The sequence below is a fragment of the Rhyacophila brunnea genome, unplaced genomic scaffold, assembly GCF_057557595.1.
Source record: "Rhyacophila brunnea isolate RB1 unplaced genomic scaffold, BYU_Rbru_1.0 scaffold_23, whole genome shotgun sequence".
Lineage (NCBI taxonomy): Eukaryota > Metazoa > Arthropoda > Insecta > Trichoptera > Rhyacophilidae > Rhyacophila > Rhyacophila brunnea.
The window spans coordinates 23,993,353-24,017,593 of NW_028232893.1; the positions used below are offsets into that span (position 1 = coordinate 23,993,353).

A 24,241-nucleotide genomic window follows, 5' to 3' on the forward strand; every position below is an offset into this window, starting at 1 on the left:
AATTTTATGAGATGTCTTTATTAGGTTGGGTTAGGTTAGGTTAGGTTAGGGTTAATCTAATTGGAACAGTACTATTTGCAAACTATCGCCGCATTTTGTAAGATACGTACAAATGTATTCCACGGTGAAATGTTCAACAAAGAACTCGTCATTTGATAAAATGTTATACGAACTCATGTTTCACGTACTGCGGCGCACGAATAAGTATCCCTCGATGAACTGCATACGTACAACTTATATGTAACCAGGTATTGTATAAAATATTGTACACAATTACATATTGTCAGTGTTTTGTAAAAAGGGCGAATCAACCATTTTGTAGAAATTGAGATTTTAATGAAAAAACAATATGGTTCGCGCTTTAGTATTTACCATGCGGCATGTCTAAAAGACGGAATGATCTTCATGATGTTTCCACTATTATTGATTTCGGTAGTAAAACAATTAATAGTTACTCTGCTTCCGGTACCTATAATGATACACCAACAAAATGTGCCGTGGGACATTTTTCCAGTGGCGGCGTCGGTCGTGAAAGTTTCCCCTGAATAATTCAACTCTCGTTATTATTAAAAAATAAAAAGTCCTTATCTGATTGATGGCCGGGCGAACCTGCACGGAACTATTCGCTCAAACTCGTTCACGCAATGCCCGCTAGGTGAGTAAATGGGAAATTCTCCGGGGGAAACCGGGGCGAATGCACACGGTTTTTTCTCATAACTAAAAATCTTCTACATTTTAACGGCCCACGTGGTCAAAATAGAGATTTTATGGTATTTTCAGAGCATAAGCCTGTACATTCGTTATACGTTGTAAATAATATATTTATATAATTTTGAAACCTGATTATCCTTTATATTTATTTTAAACATTTGATGACTGCATAAAGTATTTTTATTACACAAAATAGTAATCTTTTGAGCCTCTCGATCTAATGTTTTAGAATATAGTCATATTTCAGTACATCTATGTGCAGTGGTGTTAAGATTTATTAATTTTTAAACGCATTCGTAAAACCATTAGTAAAATTGATGTTAATATTATATAGTGAAATATGTACGATAAAAAATTATATTTATAATCTCTATGATCCAAAATTTGACAAGAATAAGGCATTTTATTATTTAAAAAATGGGCACGATTAACATATTTGAAGATAATAATTGTAAAGATACTGATTATAAGCTATGTCTTTGACCATTCAAATGTGATAAAAATATCCTACGAATAATGATTGTTTTATAATAATTATTGACCTAAGAATAAGGCAGTATTTTTTTTAAATACGCCATTTTTATTGGCATTTACCAGTGGTTAAGCTACAACATACGACCATAGCCATAAATTGATAAACGATAAATGAAGTGGGGAGACAAATCATGTTAACGCGCGTGTTTGAACATGTACCTGACCGAAAAAAACGTTTTTTTTAGTAGTATGATACAATATAATATAGTAGTATTTTTATAATGGTGTATTTATTTGTAAAAAAATCCAATTGTATTTTTGGAATTATTAAATTCTCTTTCCTGAACAAGTGGAATTAGTCAATTTGCAGATTTAAAGTATTTTGTTTTTATACCACTTAAAGGAAATATTTATAATGTGTGCATATTTCGATTCGATTTTATTTTGGTGTGATCTTTACTCACAAATATTTTAATTTTGACATATTGTTTCCTGTATGCTATTAAAAATGTAAATATTATAACATTTTTTTTATTCAACGAATAATTCACAAGATTTTAAAATGGAACTTTCTTTTATTGAACATACATAATTTGAACTTCTGAGAAATATACAACTACACCCGGCATGGTTATTATTGTTATGTAAATGTATATCGATTAATGTTGCAACCTTACAATGCCGAATACTTCAGTTAGTATAATTATATGTTACGCCGAATGTGCGAAATTGACTATTACATGAAATGGGCAAAATTTTGCCTAAATCATGAAAAATGCAAGCCCGTTGCCTTATTCACGAATTAGGCAAAATATCTGCCAAGTGCGTGAATTCGGCAGTAATTTTTCTGCCTAGTTCATGCATTGGGCAAATTAGATAGAAGCGCTACGGTGGTGTTTTTTGCAACTAAACCAAATGTGTCAAATGCTCATGCATTGGTCAAAATAGATGGTCGCGCTCCGGTGGTGTTTTTTGCAGCTAATCAAACTAACCAAATGTGTAAAATGTCATTGATTATATAAAAATATTACACATTTTTATTTTTACTATTTACTTATAATCAGAACACAATTTTACCACGCTTATCTTAGCTCGTATTCTTGTTTGTCCGGTGGTTGTTTGTCCAGTACAAATTTTGCAATCGATTTTTAATTAACTACCCGACTAGCTAGACATTTGAGACTTTTAAAATATATCAGAACATGATGCCAATGCATCTTTTTAATACATTTAGCCATCTTTAAGTAGAATTAAATTCATTTTCAGTTAATTTATTCTGTTTTGTATGAAGAGCTATTTCGGAAGAAATCCGTAATCCAATCCACTATTATTGGTTGCTAAGGGGGTGGTCCTAGCAACTAAATTATTAATATATACGTGCGTTACTGTGGAAATCAAAATGACATTTCAGTATTCTATATTTGTTTGTTTGTTGCAAAATAGCAAAAAAATGATTTGTCGACAATTGCCTTATTTGTCCTAAATTATTAATATATAGAATTGTCAAGTTTATATTATGATTCAACAGAAAATTGAAAAACGTGGTATATAAAAAGTTCTTTTTATCTTGTAATTAATTATTTATATATTATGTACGAGTAACTTGTAACCTAACATTCTAATCCATAGTTGAGGATTGGCCTAGGCCAGTGGTCGGCAAACGGCGGCTCGTTGGCCCCTTGAGTGCGGCTATTCCACAAATGCCCTCTGTCCTATTTAGCATGGCTACAAGAAAGAAGTGAAGAAAAACGGAAGATGAGAACCGTCAATTTAAAGTTGAGTGGACCGAGACTTTCGCGTTTATTCAAAACTTAAATGACCTACCGACCTGTATTATTTGTCGGGAAAAATTGGCGCATAACAAAAGGTCAAATTTCGAGAGACACTTTACAACTAAACACGCCCTGTCACGTCATTTAGCACGAAATATAATATGTTAGTAATGCAAGGAAGAAAGCAGTTGATAAACTTTAGAAGAGTCAAGAAAAATCAAGTTCTGTATTTAGTTACTGAAGACAATCTTCCAACAATGTTATTATTGCAAGTTTTGTGGTTAGTAAAGAGAATTCTAAGAGAGGAAATCAACAGTAAATTGAGAAGTCGTCATATTGATGAAAACCTGGAATTGTGCTTAAAATTAAAAACAACAACATGCAAACCTGACTTCCCAAACTATCCAAGACCACTATTCACATTGAGTGTTTGTCAGTCAGTGTCATGATTTAATTGTATGGATATCATACTTAAAATTTAATTTTTATCTATAAATAAGATCATTATTACGTATGATATCAAGTTAATAAATATTGTAGGTACCTACATATAATATAATTTATGATTAAGAAATTTGGCTCACAAAAGAAATCTCAATCATTGTACTGTTGATATTTGGCTCTGTTGACAAATGAGTTTGCCGACCACTGGCCTAGGCAATGTTTTATATATTTAGAATTTCGTACAGTGGGGAATTTTGTATAGTAGAAAATTATACTACCCATGAAAATGGGTTATAAAAATCATTATTATACAATTATCGTACATGATTAAAACCGTATATAAAATGTTTTTATAATCGTAATTATATTGTATTCGTATGAACATAATGTGTTTTGGCAAAACGGCCAGCGTCGTAAAAGTACCTGTGGATTTTGGCAAGACATGAAAACAGTTAACTTGCGTTCCGAGACACTTTGCCAATTAAATTAATCTTGTTAGTTTTTTTATAGGGAAAGTTTTCTTTTATCATTTATCATTGTAGTCTTTATACATAAAGCTGTATACACCATTAATAATGATTCATTCAATCAAATAGTTTTTGAAAGAATTACAATTTATATTCAAGAATTTAATTAAAATTAACATAAAAATTATATTACTTATGTCTATATTATAATGAAGTTGAGTTGAATACACAATAAATTATTTTATTTTTATGTAGGTAGTTAAATCATAATAATATGGATTCTTTGAATACGATAATGATAACAAAAAAAAATCCTACACGTTTTCTTCTAGGTATGGTATTAATGAAATTCCTGTCCGCCCGAAGCGTGATTCTTCTTTTTTTTACCCCTTTTTTGGTTCATTTACAATTCGCCTTATGCTGGAAAAGTATTCATTTTCGTGTCCCTACCGATATCACTCGTAACTCTTCGGTATTTCACGCTAATCCATTGCAGGACCGATGTGATGTTTCATCATGCTTTGTATCGTACGATTAACCTATTTATAACATTTATTAAAAAAAAAAAAAGGTTCACGTTATAGACGCAGACTTTGGGTGACTCCCAATACGGGAAGCACTCCTGCGCATCTATTATATACACACGACTGCTATCGACAGCTATCGAGGGTAGTTTTTCATATGTTTGTATCGAAGTATTATAATTGTTGTAATAAGTTAGCCGTTTAAACAGTCAAAACTGTCTATCTCGCTCTAAAATTTACCACAGCTAAAAGAGGTGCTGTTAAAACTTCTTAATACTTCGATACAAAAGTATAAAAAAACTACCATCGATAGCTGCCGATAGCGGCCGGTAGCAGTCTTGTATATCGAATACATGCGCTGATCCATTTGCAACAAATTATTAATATAATGTGCATAATTTACCATTTTTTATATTTTGATTTCCATGCTATTACAACGATATAAATTTGGAAAAACAAAATGACTTGGAGTAGATCAATGCGTTAATACTCACACAGTAGAACCTCAATATCAATATCAATACACAGCTATTAAACAGAATCTTCTTCTTTGCCCATATCCGCCCCTTAACTGGAGCATATGGAGACCACGCGGCGCCTCCAAGAATCCCTGTCGCTCGCCAGTCTTCTTGCTTCGTTCCAGACCAGCATCCCGTTGCTCCGCCGTATACACTCTGTAGATTGTATTTAGCAGCCTTCCAGGACGCCGGAATCCGGTCGGCTTGAAGAACAGGAAAGCCAGGTTGAAGTTCTCTTCTGGCATCCGCAGCACGTGGCCGAGCCAGGTCCAACGTCGCCTCCTCAATTTCAGCGTGATGAGAGGCGGCTTGTGCGTTCTCTTATCTTGTTGCTCCTAAAGTCATACAACCGCACACCCAGTATTCGTCGCAAACATCTGTTTTCGAAGCTCAGTATACGGTTGCTCTGAGCTTGAATAGCCTGAAACAGAATAGAGTTAATTGAAGTAGGTGTTACTTTAATTACTAACCGACGTCACGGATCACTCCAAGATTTTATGTTGTAACTAACTTGAACTTCCTAATATTTTTTAATTAACTATTTTTTATGCAACGAATAATTCACAAGATTTAGGAATGTTATTCTGAAAAAAATGGTTAATTAATAATACTAAACTGAAATATATTATAATACTTAGTTTATAAAAATATCTTGCAGTACCATTCTAGATTTGAAAGAAAACACACTGAAGTAATTTCAATGTTTTTACAAGGCCTTTTTTAACAGTCTTATACGCTTGTTGTATAGTAATTTTTCGGTATGAATTTGTACACCCCGCGTAGGCTTTTGGGGATTTCCAGTTTTGGCGGGGAACTCGCTCGCCATATTGCATTTGCTTTTAATGGAAATCGATCGAAAGCTCTTTGGTTGTGCCACATTTTCTGATAAACCATTTTCATTTTTGTATTTTATATCTACATAGCAACGCAGTGAACTTCGGTTCAAATTGCGTATTTATACATGCATATCGTTATGGGGTGAATACTCGAAACGATTATTATAACATCCAAATTTGTATTATCACAAACGATGAATCGTTATTTTAAACGTGTATTATACAAAATAATATACAAAATTTGCAAATACCATTGTATTAAAATAAATAACCATAAATGGAAACTAGGCTTAAGATAAAATACACACAACTATTTAAAACGATAACTACCTTTATATATTTCTTCGTCGGGACTCCATGACTAATGATAGTGACCCAAACGATTAAGCCATCTGACAGCCTACTAACTTTATAATGATATCAAAACGTCAGAAAATAGGAAGATATTCTAATAAAGCTGCCCGCCAACATTACCGCAAGACTTTGCGTTACCGTATAGGGATATGGGGATATCTCTGTCGTGAATGGCGGGGGTCAAACGCGAAGGTAACGCGTTTTAGTAACCGATGATTATTGAAATAATAGATATGTACTATCACCACCACCAGTATCGTTCCGTATGGGTAGGAAGGTTATGCGTTGCTTTTTTTCGACCATGTCCGATCTTAATAAGATCATACTATGAGCCTCCACAGAGTAATTAATTGTTTGTATTAATAGATTTTGTTTTTACGAGTGATGGATGTCATTCACTTCCTCAACATATTAGGTGGATACTCTGACTCAAACTTAAAAATAATACGTGTACTTGTCAGACCCAGAATTCGAACCTGGGACCCACGACGTTGTAGGCCCAATAACTATATATTATACCCAATAACTTTGCATACAATTTGAGATTGAAAATGAAGGGGGACGGCTTTCAAGTATGCATAAGGATGGCAGTTTGGCTAGGGGGTATCACCGATCATCACAAAATATTATGACTTGTAATAAAGATTAAAATACATTCTAAATACAAACGCATCGTGAATACGTCATCATCATAGATGACACCTTTTCTTTGCGCATTAAATTAGTGGCGACGCAACATAAGGTTATGTTGTGGCATATTTTTTTAAAATTTCTGATGCAGGATCATGATAAAGAATTAATAATTATAATACATCCCCATTGCTAATGTGATATGCCCGAGAAACCCTCATCGTACAACTGTACAAGCACATCTTAATGCTAATAAATCCTCGAAGAATATTAGAAACCAAATAATAAACCACTAATTCATCACAAAATTTAAAAGGGGCTCCGAAACAGTTCAAACCAGTCTTACAATTATTAAATTACACCAGAATCTTTAAAAAATATGTATATTTTTCACAAATTGAGGAGACCCTAATCGTAACAAAATATTTGCAATTTACATATAAAAGGTCTATAACGTAACCACTCAAACAGATACGTACGTGTACACAAAAAAATAAGCCACTAATATTATTACTTATTACCTACTAACTGTCATCTTCAATATTGGATAGGAATATTTTTTTATTTTTACCAGATAGTACTTTGGAAGTCCGAATTATTTATGGTTAATGTTTTGTTTATTTCGTGGGAGGGGGCTCAAAATCAGTCAGCGCCTCGGGCCTCCAAGTCCATAAACCCACCACTTTACACAAAATGATATTTCATACAATACTCCATTACATTGTAAATATAAGCAAGCTCGTGAAAAAGCTAAACGGCATTACGATTGGAGCTTGCAATTTCGTGCCACGGCCGGACAAGACAGAGCCTTAGTGGACCCTTATCAGTGCACCGGCGATATATTTTTTTTAAACATCTTTAATCAAGCGTAGCGTGGAACTGGAGAAATAGAGATTTCCTGGAACAAAAACATGTCCTGCTCTAAAGACATCATTTATTATGACGAATTAATCTGCTCCGATCTCCTGTTTTTTTTAAATGTATTTAAAGGGGGACATGCTCAGCGTAGATCAAAATGGAGCTTTTGTTATATTTTCAAAGCATGATCCTGGATATACCTTAATCGTTGTAGATAATCCATTTATATAATTTTGAAGCCTTATTATCCTTTATACACTTACTTACTGTACTTGAATGTTCAAAGACATAGCTTATAATTAGTATTTTTAGAATTATCTTCAAATGTGTTAATCTTACCCATTTTTTGAATAATAAAATGCCTAATTCTTGTCAAATTTGGGATCAAAGAGATTATCAATACAATTTTTTATCGTAAATATTTCACTATAATAATGTCGATATAAATTATACTGATGGTTTTATAAATGCATTTAAAAATTAATAAATGTAAAAAATCTTAACACCACTGCACATTTATGTACTAAAATATGACTATATTCTAAAATATTAGAGCGAGAGGTTTAAAAGAATACTATTTTATGTAATAAAAATACTTTATGCAGTCATCAAATGTTTAAAATAAATATAACGGATAATAAGGCTTCAAAATTATATAAATAGATTATCTACAACGTTTAAGGTATGTCCAGGATCATGCTTTGAAAATAGAAAAAAAAGCTCCATTTTGACCCACGCTGAGCACGTCCGCCCTTAATACTAATAGTTTTTACAATACAACCTTGTTATACTATTTCAAGGATACATAATAATATTATATACGCAGTTGAATACATTAGATATATAATACCTTCCAATGATGAGACGAAAATGGCATTATCCATTACACCGCATAAGAGTTAAAAAGCAGCATAATCCATCAGTATAAGATTACAGACGACAAATCGATGTAAGTCGCATTATATTTCTCAACCACAAGTGCTTTTGACAGAGTAATATATCGTTATATATCATATACGCATCCTTTCTTCAAACTTCTTCGTCCTATATTTAATATAGTATGTCAACCAGCTATCACCCGGCCTTCAAATCACAGATAAATCGCCTATGGAAAAACACGTATAATAATTTTAAAAATTTTAAATTAAAAAAATTACAAAATAAAAACCCATCTACGAAAACCCGTATACGAAAAATATCTTAAATGTTAAGAAAATTATGCTGGTATTTATAATTTAGAAACGTGCTACTTGCCTCTTCTTGGTCGTATACTCATGGCTGAGGATCATGACCAATTTTTAATTACCATGTTTTTCTTAGCTCGTATTCTTGTTTGTCCGGTGGTTGTTTATCCAGTACAAATCTTGCAATCGATTTTTAACTAACTTCCCGACTAGCTAGATATTTGAAACTTTTAGAATATATCAGAACACGATGCCAATGCATTATTTTAATACTTTTAGCCATCTTTAAGTAGAATTAAATTAATTTTCAGTTAATTCTGTTTTGTATGAAAAGTTGAAGAAATCCATAACTATGGAAATCAAAATGACATTTCAGTATTCTATATTTGTTTGTTGCAAAATAGCAAAAAAAATGATTTGTTGACAATTGCCGTATTTGTCCTAAATTATTAATGCATAGAATCGTCAAGTTTATATGATTCAACAGAAAATTTAAAGACATGGTAGGTATATAAAAAGTTCTCTTTATCTTGTAATTATTTTGCTATTCTTTGAGCAACCAAGACGTTCCATCCTTCTCGATCTTCCGCTTCTCTCAGGGCAGAATGAATGGTGCCCCCAGTCACCTCATTCACTTGGTCGCTCCAGCACGCAGGTGCTCTTCCTATGCTTCGTCTTCCCTGGAGGCCACCCAAAACAACCAGTTGCTCTAGGTTGTCTGGTCCGCGCCGGGCAATATGTCCAAAAAACTGAATAATGCGTCTTAGACATACTGTCAAGAGCCGTTCCTTAAGATGATTGACTGGTTCGTCCTGTGTTCCGTCCAAGAAATACGAAGCATTTGGCGCCAATACCACATCTCAAAGGCATCGATTGCCTTCCGCTCCCTTGCCTTCAGGGTCCATAACTCGACTCCGTATAAAAATATAGAGAACACTAATGTTAGCACAAGCATCATTTTTGTAGCAATCGAAATTTACTGATCCTTCCATATTGTGGTAAGACGTGACATCGCATTTTTTGCAATCTGTGTACATATGCCTCTTCTAAAATAACAAAAATTAACCAAAACAAGATGGTAGGTGGGTACATAATAATATCATTATTTTCTTACCACTTTCAAGGAAAATCCACAATTAATAATTCAATGAAGTCATCCAAATGGCCAAATTGTCTTTTAAAACCTTCAAATAAATCTATTTCAGCTTTGCAAAATGTTTCTTATTGTTTTAAACAACCACAACACTAATTATTTATGTACAATTTAATTAACAACTATTTTTTCAGTGCGCAATGCGAATCATAGCAACGATGTTATTATTATCATTTGTTTTTCTTATCATCTGTCATCGACTTCAAAATAATGTTTTAAAATTGGAACTACGCGAAATACTCATGTTGATTTAAAATTATCTCTATATATATAAAAATCTCGTGTCACGATGTTTGTGGTCGAACTCCTCCGAAATGGCTTGACCGATTTTTATGAATTTTTTTATGTATATTTGTTAGGTATGAGAATAGGTCAACAAGTATATTTCATATCGCTAGGTGATTAGGGTATCTCTATCCAGAAAATTTTTCTTTTATTGTTTTGTAAATCTTTTTTTTGTATTTTTTTTTATTATTTGGCAAAAAAATACCCATAACCCCAAATTTTAACCCTCCTACTCCCACCCTCCCATTTTTAAATCGCGATTTTATTATTTTTGTATGAACAAATTTAACCGTATTTCAAACAGAACGAAATTATTTATGTTGTTGAATGACAGATAGCACTACGCCCGAGAAGAATTCAAGAGAAGCGTCGCGTCATTTTGACATTTCATTCGGCATATCACAATTTATTTTATTTATCTATTTTATTTATCTATTTTTATGTGCGTGTATTACAGTGCACAATGCCAGCAAGAAGCAAGGGGGACCATTTGGGCCGTCGAACGAATAAAGCAACAAACATGCAAAATAGTAGAGCAGAAAGAACAGACGAATAAATCCAACAAGATAACAAAAACGTGCGTGTAAGCATGTCGCAATTGCGTGCATCTCAATCACAAGAGGCACGAGCTGAACGAAATCAACAACGACAATTGGAACGGAGCTAAGCGCGCCGGTTCGTAGTTAACACGCGCAGAGCAAATGACCGACAACGCCAACAAGTACATCGAACATTAACATCCGCTTCGTTCCTTCATCTCGCATTCGAGTACGAGCCAGATATGAATATTCCGCTCATCCGAAAGTGCTGATTGGTGCTATGGACAAAGAATGTCCCCATTGTCATGCGCTCGAATTCAAACATGAGTCAGCCGGGATGTGTTGCGCATCAGGAAAAGTGCAACTACCAGAAATTGAGATACCACCAGAACCATTGAACGGCTTGCTCATCGGCACGGTTCCAGATTCAAACCTGTTCCTGAAGTCCATTCGCACATTCAATTCATGCTTCCAAATGACTTCGTCCGGAGCAACAGAAATAGTTCACAATACTGCGGCAAATGGTCAACAATTCCATTCTACGTTCAAAATCAAAGGCCAAGTATACCACAAAGTAGGCTCATTGCTGCCAATGCCAAACGAACCACATACATTTTTACAAATCTACTTCATGGGCGCGGCGAGGACATCAATCATGTGGATGCACGTTGCGGCTACAATAGCCTCAATTTGCCTAATGCCAGGCGCATCGTCGGCGAACTGGACGCCCTGTTGAATGAGCACAATGAATTATTGAAATTCTTCAAAGCACACATGCACGAATTGCAAAGTGACTATCACGCTATTGTCATCAATCCTGATAAAACACCAGCTGGAGAGCACGTATGTCGATTCAATGCGACTGTTGTTGACGACATTGCTGGAATCATGGTTGGTGACCGCATATCGACGCGAGAAATCGTGATTCGAAGAAGAAACAATAATCTGGAGTTCATCGCTGACACACACTGTTCATACGACGCTCTCCAATATCCGCTAATTTTCTGTAAGTCACAAGACGGATATTGCATAAACATTAAAGAACGAGATCCTGTCACAGGTAATTCATTCATTATGAACATCATTACTCATTTTGAATTGAGAAAATGAATGGTTGATTTTTTTTTGTTTTTATCGGCGGTCGTCGTCTATAGCGCTCTATTCCTCTTTCTGTCATAGATCCCATCCCCACACACTTACGATACATTCGTTATTTTTTATTTAACAACCAAAATATTCACTAGAAATAATTTATATGGCAGAACAACGTTTGCCGAGTCAGCTAGTAATATTATAAAAATGATTCTACTCTTTACCAGTATTAATGATTATTGAAAGGTAAATCATATATCTTGAAATTCTTTGTATTCTTCAGCCATAACCGCCTCTTAGTTGGAGCATATGGACACTAAGAAGCGCCTCCAAGAATCCCTGTCGCTCGCCAGTCTTCTTGCATCGTTCCATGTCAAACCAACATCCCGTAGCTCCACCGTTTCACTATATAAATAGTATTTAGCGGCCTTCCAGGACGCCGTAATCCGGTTGGCTTGAGATTACAGTTAACTATAATAAAAATTGTTAAAATAACAAACACTCAAAAGTGTACAAAGTGTAAAATGCATAAATTCCTGTTATATGAGATCACCAACACTTTGGACACTAAATCACTGACAGAGGTTACGTCGCAAAGAGAATTTCCTTGCGTCTACGCGTCTTCTGCTCTCTGCCTTCCCATGCATTACAATCTGGAGTAAATCATATCTACTTCTTATTTCGTAACTAAGTATTCAACGTTAATGCAATAGCTTTCCATTATCATCGCCAATAGACCGTCTTAAAACCTTCCTCTTCGCTCTTCATGCCCAGACTCATGTCTCTATTGCAGAATAAAAATATGTTATTTCATTCTTGCAACAAAAGTGCTTTTTTCTATCTCAATTCTGATCATGTTCTCTTGGGCTCCAGTTTTATTGTAGACGGCAACCCATTATCAGCTTGTATTTAATATAATACGGGTGGAAATCACCGACCTTTCGTTTATTGATGACTTTCAAGCAGTGGCGAAGAGTTGAGGTAGGCTATGGAGATCTGACACTAAACTTTATCGGTCACACTTATTTGTTTTCAATAAACCTAGAACACAAATAATTACAGGTGTTGTTGGTTAGTTTTTTATATTAAATTAAACCATGTCGAAACTAAATCATAATAGATAAAAAAAAACATTATTCTGTCTATAATATAAAAATAGTAGACATAAGTTTAGGTAGTGTTTATTTGAATTTATAAAACTAGCCAACACTATCTGTAATTTTACAACGTTTTTCTTAGCTCGTATTCTTCTTTGTCCGGTGGTTGTTTATTAAGTAAAATTCTTGCAATCGATTTTTAACTAACTTTCTAACTAGCTAGACATTTGAAACTTTTAGAATATATAAGAACACGATGCCAATGCATTATTTTAACACTTTTAGCCATCTTTAAGGAGAATTGAATTCATTTTCAGTTAATTCTGTTTTGTATGAAAAGTTATTTCGGAAGAAATCCGTAATCCAATCCACAATTATTGGTTGCTAAGGGGGTGGTCCTACAAACCAAATTATTAATATATATGTGCTTTATTATGGAAATCAAAATGACATTTCAGTATTCTATATTTGTTTGTTGCAAACTAGCAAAAAAATGATTTGTTGATTAAATTATTATTAAATTAAGTTGTTCTAAATTATTAATACGTAGAAATTGTCAAGTTTATATGATTAAACAGAAAATTTTAAACAACAATTTAGAAACAGATTAGAAACAATTAAGATTGGGAGACTGCGATGGCTAGGTCATGTGCACCGTATGAATGACAATGAACCGGCAAAGAGAGTGATGTCCAGCAATCCAATAGGGCGTAGAAGAAGAGGCAGGCCAAAGATTCGCTGGTTGGAAGGAGCTGCCAGTGACTGCCGTATTCTGGGGGTACCGAATTGGAAAGCGGCCACACTGGATAGGGACAGGTGGATGGAGCTGTTGGAGGAGGCCAATACCCACACCGGGTTGTCGCGCCCCTGGTGATGATGATGAACTGTTTCATATTGTTATATTTATACACATTTTTATATTACACAGTTAATTATTCAGCACAACAAACATAGTATTAATATCCATCACATATCGAATTAATCCGTTCATTTAAAAATCGCTCATAATAATGTTATATTTAAGCTCTGTTAACATAATTTGCAGAAACAATGGCTTTAAATTGATTTCTTTGTATGGAAAACTCGCTTTTACAGCTTTAACTTGTTCCAAAGCTCGTGCTGTTTAGTTTGATTGATCACCAATGCTCAAATTGCTTCAATGTATACATGTTTACATATTGTACAAAAGCCACGGCAAATGCTAGTGTTGGGCAACCGAACGAAATATTAATAATATCAGAATATATTTTTAAAAACGTTACAAAAAACCTTCTCTATAGTTGGTAATAAAATACTTAAAATTCCATTGATGCCAGTGGCGAAGAGTGTATTTTCGAAATATTGTAGGTTTTTTGTGCGCTTTTTGCAGTGGACTGTAATTTTAAGATGATTATGGACTACGGATCTAGGAGGGGTTTAAATAGGATGCCAGGCACTGACCTTTTATATTGAGATGATTGGCGCGCGCTGTAGCTGGTTCGGTGTTCACGCACTCACACGCACTGGTAAATGGAGGGTTCAGAATATCACTCTCCCGGTTTCACTTGGGTTTTTGGATAAATGATGATGATAAATTTAGGATAGATGATAGACGCGACGTTCGCTCAAACCGTATCAGATTTAACGCAACGAAGGTTGAATATATGAGCTTTAGATGAGCCACTCTGTGGTTAACGCGGCCTCGGTCGTATATTATCAGATAGAGTGCGATAGTGTCTGAGCTTTAACAAGCCTAGGCACGTTGAAGTAACTGAACCCATTCGCTGCGTCCAACGCAACTGGTGCATTGCCCATCAGGTGGTCATTAGATATAATTAGCATGTTATTTAAATGTGGTAATTAAATAGTAATTAAAAGGTCCGCATCGAATGAGTGAACATAACTTAACTACATCACGGATGACTGATGACCCGTGACTGGTGGTCACCTGGTCTTGCGACAATAATAAATAAGGATTTGAGGTAGGTGAGAAATTAATGAATGATGGCCACCACAATTAGCCCAACCAGGGATACACAAAAAATAGTGCATACTTTGTCAGTCACACCATTTACATTCATCGAACCTAGGATAACTCACGATCAGTAACGTCCCGTGGGTGTCGTGAGCGTCGCTTGGAGGCTGCAGTTACTCAAAGGGCGGCAAATTGAGGAAAATCATTTGGTATATGTAGAAATAGCTCCCTAAGCTGAGTACTTACTTAATGAAGATATCTTTCCTTTAAATCAGCTCACCGGTGGGAAACAAAATGTATTAATTAACATAAAAGGTTCATCAGGACTGTATTTTATTGTTGGGTTCGCGATGTCTAGTTTACTTCCGTTGACTTCGACGTATTTGGTGACCAGAAACGACACGAGCATGGATGATAAAACATATTGTATAAAAAATGGGGTGGCATTATGGCTCTGCAAAGGGCGGCATATTGTCTAGGGACGTCACTGCTCACGATGGCTGAGTGGTAACATATCAACTTCAGTGACAGCTTTAGAGACTTGGAACCCCAAAGCACTGCTTGGTTTTAAGGCCCCCACGATAAAAAATTTAAATAAACATACATTTCTACTAGGAAACGAAGATACATAGTAAAAATATCATTGTATCTCTTTCATGTCCTGTAATAATAAATAATTATTATCGAATACCATAGTGGTGACATAATATATATATTTATATATATATTATATATTTTATTCATGTCCGATCCTAATAAGATCATATGGACCTCCACAAGGAGGAGGTTTGTATTAACAGATTTTTGTTTTTACGATGAAAGAAGTTAGCCACTTGCTCAACCGATTATGTCTATATTTATGACTCCAAACACACGTTGAAAAACAATATTTGTAATTGCCAGACCAGCGCCATCTTTAGATTAATAAAGCCTGAGCATATCTTTTTGCACAAGCAACGAGTGGTCCACTGTTCAGCTGTTAAAATCAGATCCCAGATTACTTGACATATTGATTCGCCATTTCTCGTTTCAAATTGAATTATAAAAAAATCTCAAAATTCATGTTATTCATCAGCTGTCAAAGTCAGACTAGTCCTTCACACAAAAACCGGTGGTAATATCGATTTCCAAAAATATGTAGCATTGATCTATGCATTACATTTGTAGAAGGGGTGTTAATGCTAGTGTATTATTTATCATGTAACTTATCTATTCAAATCATACCATTCCCTGTGTGAACACGGCAGACGTGTCAGTATGAGCACTCTATAGAACAATGACAGGCAATAGCAGGTCATCCATATACAATATCGGGAGAAACGTAAAAAGTATGACACGTCGTTGGGAATGTATCGGTTTTCTACTTCAGTCGGCAATGGGTAAACCCAAAATTCGAACCCGGGACCAATGACATTATAAACCGACGCATTAGCAGCTCGACCATCGTACTTAATCATATATACGTAATATACCTTTCGATGTAAGCTGTAGCGATTTAGTTATGTATTAATTGAACTGGTGTTTACGTGGTAGAACTCCAATATAATGGTTTTGAAACAAAGTTATTTTTGTTAATTCTATTTTAACTGAGTCATTTACGCTAACAGCTATTTTGGAGTATAAAGTCATCTTTAGAACGGTCGACTATTACTATATGTATAGACCGAAACAGCTGTCAACGTGCTGTGACTCAGTAAAGCGCCGGCTAGACGGCAGCGACTTGCCTGCTTGATATAGTTTGTGCAAACTATTTTTACAGCGCTTTTGGGTTTGCGCGAGTTACAGTTTTCCCGTCCATACACACGGGCTTCCCGATACAAACCGGTTTGCACAAGAAAGCTTGTAGTAAAGCATGAGCGTCTAGCCGGCGAATTAACAAAAATAATATTGTTTGAAAACAATGAATTTATTATGCTTTGAAAACCTACCTACTCAATTTATAAAAAACGCATGTTTATAATATTTTAGTCTGATTAAATAGTCGTATGACTGGTTTAAACTGTTTCAGGGCCAATTATTAAATCCTCGTATCGGTTATGTCAGCTGCAAAGAAAACCGCCGCTAGTCGACTTATAAAGTCGTGAGTCTCGGGTTAAAATCCCGGGTCTGACAAAATCACATGTTGTTTTTTCAATGTGTGTTTGGAGGCAGTTTTTCTAACCGTACTATAAGTACAGTACGCTACTATATTTTTGATCCAGTAAAAAATGTAAAATAAAATTTTAAAGGATTTAAGTTGAAAATCTTTCCTGTTCTATACTTTTTACATCTCTTTACTATAACTGATATAGTAAAAAATAAGTGCAACACTGATTTGGACCCAGTGCATGGATCATCACATCTATTCTATACACAAGACTGTTTGTGATAGGACCGCTACAGCACCTATCTAGGGTAGGAAAGTATCGAAATATTAACACATTTTACACAATGAATTATTTGTTAGGTTAACCTAATCTAACCCAACCTAACCCAACCTAACCCAACCTAACGTAAACTAACCCAAACTAACAAATAATCCAGTATATCGGGTATTTTCAAAATGTGTTTTCCGCTGTATTCCTCATAACCGAACTGTACCCAAAAATCTGTTACAAGTAAGTTAAAATAATGAAACGGTTTAGATGAATTCATTCGAAATTCATCCCATCACCCGAACCAGTCGATAATAAAACATGTATCATATTATCAAATATTGAAACGCTAGTAATTATTACCCCCACGTGCAACGTGAGCGTTGACACAATCGCGAAAATGTTTCCTGTGCCCTGACACGTGTCACTATTGAGTGCCCACAACTCACCCCATCAATATTTTGGCCTTTTTCGCTTAACATTGCTTCATTATTTACGCGTTAAGGGGTTGATGCCCTTGCTGTGGTACTACTATACCTCGCATTGTATGAGAAACTACAACGTTGTATTTTTTAAATCGATCCTAATAATGTATAAGATGTAAAAATACACTATTAACCCATTGGAGTCAATCAGAGCCAACGCTTTTACATGATTACTTATTTATTTAATCAAACAAAACATTATGGACATAACAAATCTAAATTCAAGACGGACACAACATTCAATTCAATTCATTTATTTTACAAATTGTGGACATTACAAATTATAAGTTTAAGACGTTCACAACATGACATTTAGAAACAACGAAATATTATTAAAACAATATTAGGTACATAACAAAAGAGATAGATCAGTATTAAGTTATTCTACAGTATAAATGTGTAAATACAAAAAAATATATAGGTACAAGGAAGTACACCGGATGAGTTAAGCAGACCGTATTTTAAGAATTTATAAAATAACGTCCACCTATACTCATCCTCACGTAGATGGAATATATCAACATGAGATATACATTATAATACATATTACCCTCACAAGAGAGAAGAAGAGAATATAGGAAATAATAATAACAAAATTACAAGATAAAAAGAACTTTTTATATACCTACAACGTTTTTAAATGTTCTGTTGAATCATTTATACTTGACTTGACTAGCTTAAACGATCAAAAAATTTGTACTTGACATGTTATATGGATTTCCATAGTAACGCACATATATATTAATAATTTAGTTGCTAGTACCCCAGACCCCTAGCAACCAATAAGGTGTCGAAATAACTTTTCATACAAAACATAATTAACTGAAAATGAATTCAATTCTACTTAAAGATGGCTAAAATTATTAAAAAAATGCATTGCCATCGTGTTCTGATATATTCTAAAAGTTTCAAATGTCTAGCTAGTCGGGAAGTTTGTTAAAAATTGATTGCAAAATTTGTACTGGACAAAGAACCGCCGGACAAATAAGAATACGAGCTAAGAAAAACGTTGTAACAATAATAAAAAATTAAAAAACATACTTACGTAGGTACTTACCTACAATTTTATGCAGAAAAATAAAATTTCGAATACAAAATACATAGTACGTCACCGAAAATATCTACGTCTTTGGGGAGCGCATTGACTAGTATTGCACTCTTCGCTAATAGTACCTGATAGGCTTGACACGAGGAAACGGTTCCGATCCAGAATAAATCATGGTGAACAAAAATTTGTTTTTTTAAAGTTGGAATTACTTAATAATATACATAACTATTATTTAATGATATTAGTTATATAAAGTCCGATATATCTATGTATTTTTATTTAAATTTGTCAAAATTGTGATCAGTTCGGTAGGTATGAGGTGTTTGAAAGAGTAAAAAACATAAAATGGCCCTTCATCTTCTAAATATATTGTAAAGTATTCAGTGACGTCCCAAGACAATATGCCGCCCCTAGGCAGGGCCAAAATGCCTCCACATTTTTATGCAGTATTTTTTATCATCCTTTCATGACTCCAACATCTAAGAAATGTGTTGTATGGATACATTACTTACAACTTATGCTTCAATAGACAATATTGCGAGTCCACGGTTTCGGATACATTAAAAAATACACCCGACAACTTCAAAACTGCGAGTGACTCATACACATTTTACATGAAATTAACTAAGTAGGTACCATATATACCTATAATTCAAATATAATTCGCATATCTGCTCGTATCATTGCTATTAACCAAGGACGTTTCGTCCAAGAACAACGGAAGTAAACTAGACATAGCAAAATAGACAAAAAAATTATAGTCCTATTACAACTTGTATAGTAATTAATACATTTTGTTTCCAACCAATGAGCTGAATTTTTTAATGGAAAGATGTTTCCTTTATTCTAAATGCCTAAATATTCTCCTCGATTGCCGCCCTCCATGTAACTGCCGCCCCCAAGCGACGCTCAATCTGCCTACCCCCACGGGACGTCACTGAAAGTATTATATTTAGCTCCAGTTTTAGTATATTTTTCTTTTATCATTTAGTTATATTATGGAGTTTTCACCTTTGTCATTTTGTATCAAAAAAGGTTTACGAAAAAATGTTTTCTTGATTCCACTGATATACTAAATTAACTTAAATAATATAAATAAATAAAAGATGAATTCAATACCTATAATTAATATTTAAAGGATTTATTAGAATTAAATGGATAATATTTTTTTATTGTTAATAATTGTTGCCTTTTTATGTGATCTTGCAAAATCTACCTAGTTTCGAAAGGGCTCCAATATTCAAATTTGCGTGGAAAAATGTTTTTACTATTTATAATAATTGAATATGCCTACAAAATAAAACAGGAACTACTATCTGACTACAAGATCTCGTCGATAACAGGAAGTCGCTGTTGTCGCATATCAGTGACGTACCTGTCATAGCGGCAACGCATGTTTAAATAATGTATCTGCTCCCTTTTGAGATGCGACTCTTTTTCTTCTTCGCAATGAACCAACGGTTTACTAATAATAATTCTAGCATCACTCCTGATCGTTTTAGACATATTTTTATTATAAAAATCATAAAATTACGTAAATTAATTTAGATCCGTACACCACGGAAGCGTAAAATGAAATAATAACTTTGGGAGCATTCATCATTTGAAAACGGAAGGTCAATTAATTGCACAGGAGAGGCTTGTAAGTTCACAGTTTTAACAAGTGGACAAGAAGTTCTTATTCGACAATATACCAAATATTAAAAAAAAAAGATATTTATCAAAAACTCTCTCATGAATATATTATAAATTTAAATTAAAATAGGTACCTATTGTTGTTTAATTATAGCAAATAACTGTATTCGTGTGTGATTTTCGAAAAGCACTATGTCATTGGCAAGCCGTGTTAAGCTCAAATTACATTAGCAGATTCTCAGATCGACTGTCTGCCACGATCGCCCCCGATCGTAAAAAGTCACTTTTGAATCGTTCCCTGAAGTCTTGACCGAATTAGAACAATTCCTATTTTTTGGGAACGATCATGTCTAAAATTACCGAGAATGTACGAAAATATCCGAATTAACCTCGAGCTTTCAAGAGTGGTCGCGCGAGCGTTTCCTGTCTTGCGTTTGACATGACAATACATTTGACGTTTACATAATGAAAGCTGCCTGACTTTATTCATTATATTTTCTTCTTCTTTCTTCTTCTTCCACCCTGTCACGTCCCAACATTGGGGCGGGGCATAGGGCAAGCACAAGTTGGCGCCACTTCCCTCGGTCCATCGCCAACTCCTGCGCCTCCCGCCATGTCAGACCTGCAGCACGTAGGTCGCTTTTGTAGCATCGCTGCAGGGTGAGGGTGGGCCGGCCACGGCGACGGAACCCTTAAGGCTGTGCCACACTCTTTGGCGGCATCCGGAATACGTGTCCCAGCCACGTAAATCGTCTCTTCGTGATAACTTCAATCACAGAAGGTTGTTGTGTCTGCTCACAAACTTGGGTGTTTGTAACGCGGTCATACCAATGTACCCCTAAGATTCGGCGGATTTTTTTACCAAACAATAATAATACAAAACACAAATTAATAATACACTAGTAAATACAATCAGTAACCCGTTACCTGTCTAAAGTTCATTTGTTGCTTTATTTAATCATAATTGTTCGCACTAGCTACTGAGCGTATATGATGAAAAAATCAAATCAAGCGCCATACACGATTTAGTTGGTAGCTTAATCGTTCCGTGCAATTGCTATTTAAACTCGACGATTGCTCACGACGATCGTAGAATCCGATTGGATCTGCGAGTCTGATGATGTAATTAGGGCTTTAAACATGCACTAAATGCCTAGTGAATTTCTCTGTGTAAAGACTATAACCTATGACTAATCTCAACAATTGTCATACAACTGACGTTTGGCACTTGGTATCTATTTTAAGAAAATGCATGGCACATATTTCCAACGCCATATTTACGATTAAATAGTAGCTTGAAATATTTTACCGATAGCACAAATAAATTTTCTGTATATTGTATAACTTTTGGAATATTTGGCACATAGTTCCTATGTATTTTATTTCGTATATTCAATCTTTCTATAATGTATCTTCAAGTATTTTCAAGAATTAAAATCAAGCGACACGCCCCGATGAGGATCGAGGTTCGGCAGTCAATATTTGCTGTTCCCAGCACACTAAGTTATACCTGAGACATGATTTCTCAGAATTCGAGACCAGGTAAAAAGTTTGTTATACATCGTATAGCTTAATTTGACATGTATAACCACAAAACAGATAGAATACCGATAGGCTATATTCAATACGCCGCATCTTGATGCAGGGTTTTGAATGTGTGAGTGTCCTATGAAAATGAAGCACGCATTATGCACGTGCAATAGTGTGTGTAATACACCAACATTAAATGAGCGTAAATTCATAAACCGAGAGCAGTTTCTAGTATTCGACGTAAAACGTATTCTTGACACGTGTGTAAGTTTAACCCGGATTCTTCCTTACTCATGTCGGTTACCTGCTATCGCCTTACCCGTTATGTATTTCAGTTCCCATTATTTCTGAGTTCCCTGTGTATAACACTACTTGAATAACACATAATATTAATATTTGTCTAAGCAGCAGTCAATTCTATGTTATAAGACCGTCAGAAACCAGTTCTGGCCTAATCTCTGAAGAGATATCGACTTATTATTTAATTAGACTATGGCCAATCTTAATAAGTTCGTATGGGCCCCCGCAGAGTTGAGGTTTGTATTAACAGATTTTTATTTTTACGAGAAATGGATGTTAGCCACTTGACCTATTAGATCCATACTGCGACTCAAAGCACAAATTGAAAAACAATATTTGTATTTTCCAAACACATGATTCAAACCTGGTACCCACGATATTATAAGCCGACGCGTAAGCCGCTCGGCCACCGTGGCATAGGAAAATATAGCCGTACTATTGGTTTAAACTGGGTCTATTTAAAAGCAAATAAAAATAATTTGGAAACATCTCAGAAATATAGGTACATATTAGGGAAAATCTTCCGGTCAATGTTAACTTGTGTCACTAGTTAAGTCACATACACACTACCTAATTACGACGAAATTAAATTAATAGTCATGCGATTGGAGGGCTTCATAATTTTCGTCAATATTGACAATCATCTTTTGTGATTTTGAATAAAAAAATGAAATTAAATATGTGTTACATAATAAAATATAAGTAATTTATTATATTTATTAAGGAATACTACTTACTTTCTTTGTGACTTATTTATGAAATATAAAAATAGTTTAAAACAGTCGAACTCGGTTATTACGAGGAAGATGGGACCGACTGAATTTGCTCGTTTTAAGCATTACTAGTTTTATCGTTATATAACATTTTTCGCGCCCCATTCTATTTAAGCATATAACATAAAAAATCTGAAAACTATCGTTAAAATCCCCGAAACAAGCATGTCATTCATAAACTACAAAATAAGTTGTTTATTGTAATGAAATGCTGAGCCGCCGGCGCTGGTAGGTACTTACTGACTTCACAAAGATTGGATTTGTTACATGCAATTTCAACCATATGCGTGGATACTTTTTCAGTGTTGTCGGCGAAAACACCAATGGGGTACTTAGACACTTAACTAGTGTCATAAACGTAATCCAATCCCGGCGGCATCGGTCCAGTCGGATTTTATTGCGTAGGGTCGAAAATGTTGTTTTTAAACGATCGACACGTTAACAGTTTTGGTCGGTATACCCGAGAAGTAGCTCGTTATAAGTGAATAAATGTATGGAGAAAATCATAAACTAAAAATGTCAACGAATGTTTCCTCATTACATCCGAGATCTCGCTATTTCCGTGATCGTAATTACCAAGTTCAACTGTATTATATTTATTAAGGAATAGTTTATTTAAAAGTTTATATATATTTTTTTAAATTCAATCCTTATTTGATCATTTTTGGATGCGCTGGTGCGTCTGACAACCTCAAAATTGTATATTCTTATTGTTACTCTATGATCTTCTAAGTTTAATGTTTGATTTAGCCTACTCTAACTACCATTTAAACATTATTTATAGTTTAAATAATATATATATATATTTATATAATATATATTATACTATATATACTGATAATAGTTGGCGCAATCCCGATCAAACGATCTAGATAAGTGTATTATTTTTGGTGGCGTGTTTTTTAGATAGGCCAAAGATAACAACAGTATGGCAGTATCGCGTGGCCTGTATTGATCGAGCTGACGGCTTTCGCTGTGCATTATGGTATATCTTATCAAAATGTGTGCCTAATAATCTTTTGTACATAAAGCCCTTTTGGGGGGACGTTTACGAGTTTTATTAGCTTACAACATTGCACTGATCTTTGGTTTGAGCGTACATATTTATTATAATATAATATTGTATTTTAGTTGGGCGCGAAACCATGTTGTACCTACTATTTATTACTTTGTAAGGATTGTTTTTTTTTGTGATTTTACCGAGGCTTTGACTGCGACTCGCTG

At 34.5% G+C, this 24,241-nt stretch overlaps 1 protein-coding gene across 1 annotated transcript in view; it reads left to right on the forward strand.

Annotated features, from left to right (window-relative positions):
* The window catches only part of Rbp (RIMS binding protein), a 252,736-nt gene that overhangs the window by 67,635 nt on the left and 160,860 nt on the right, over positions 1–24,241 (forward strand). The gene's annotated exons all lie outside the window — the stretch shown is intronic.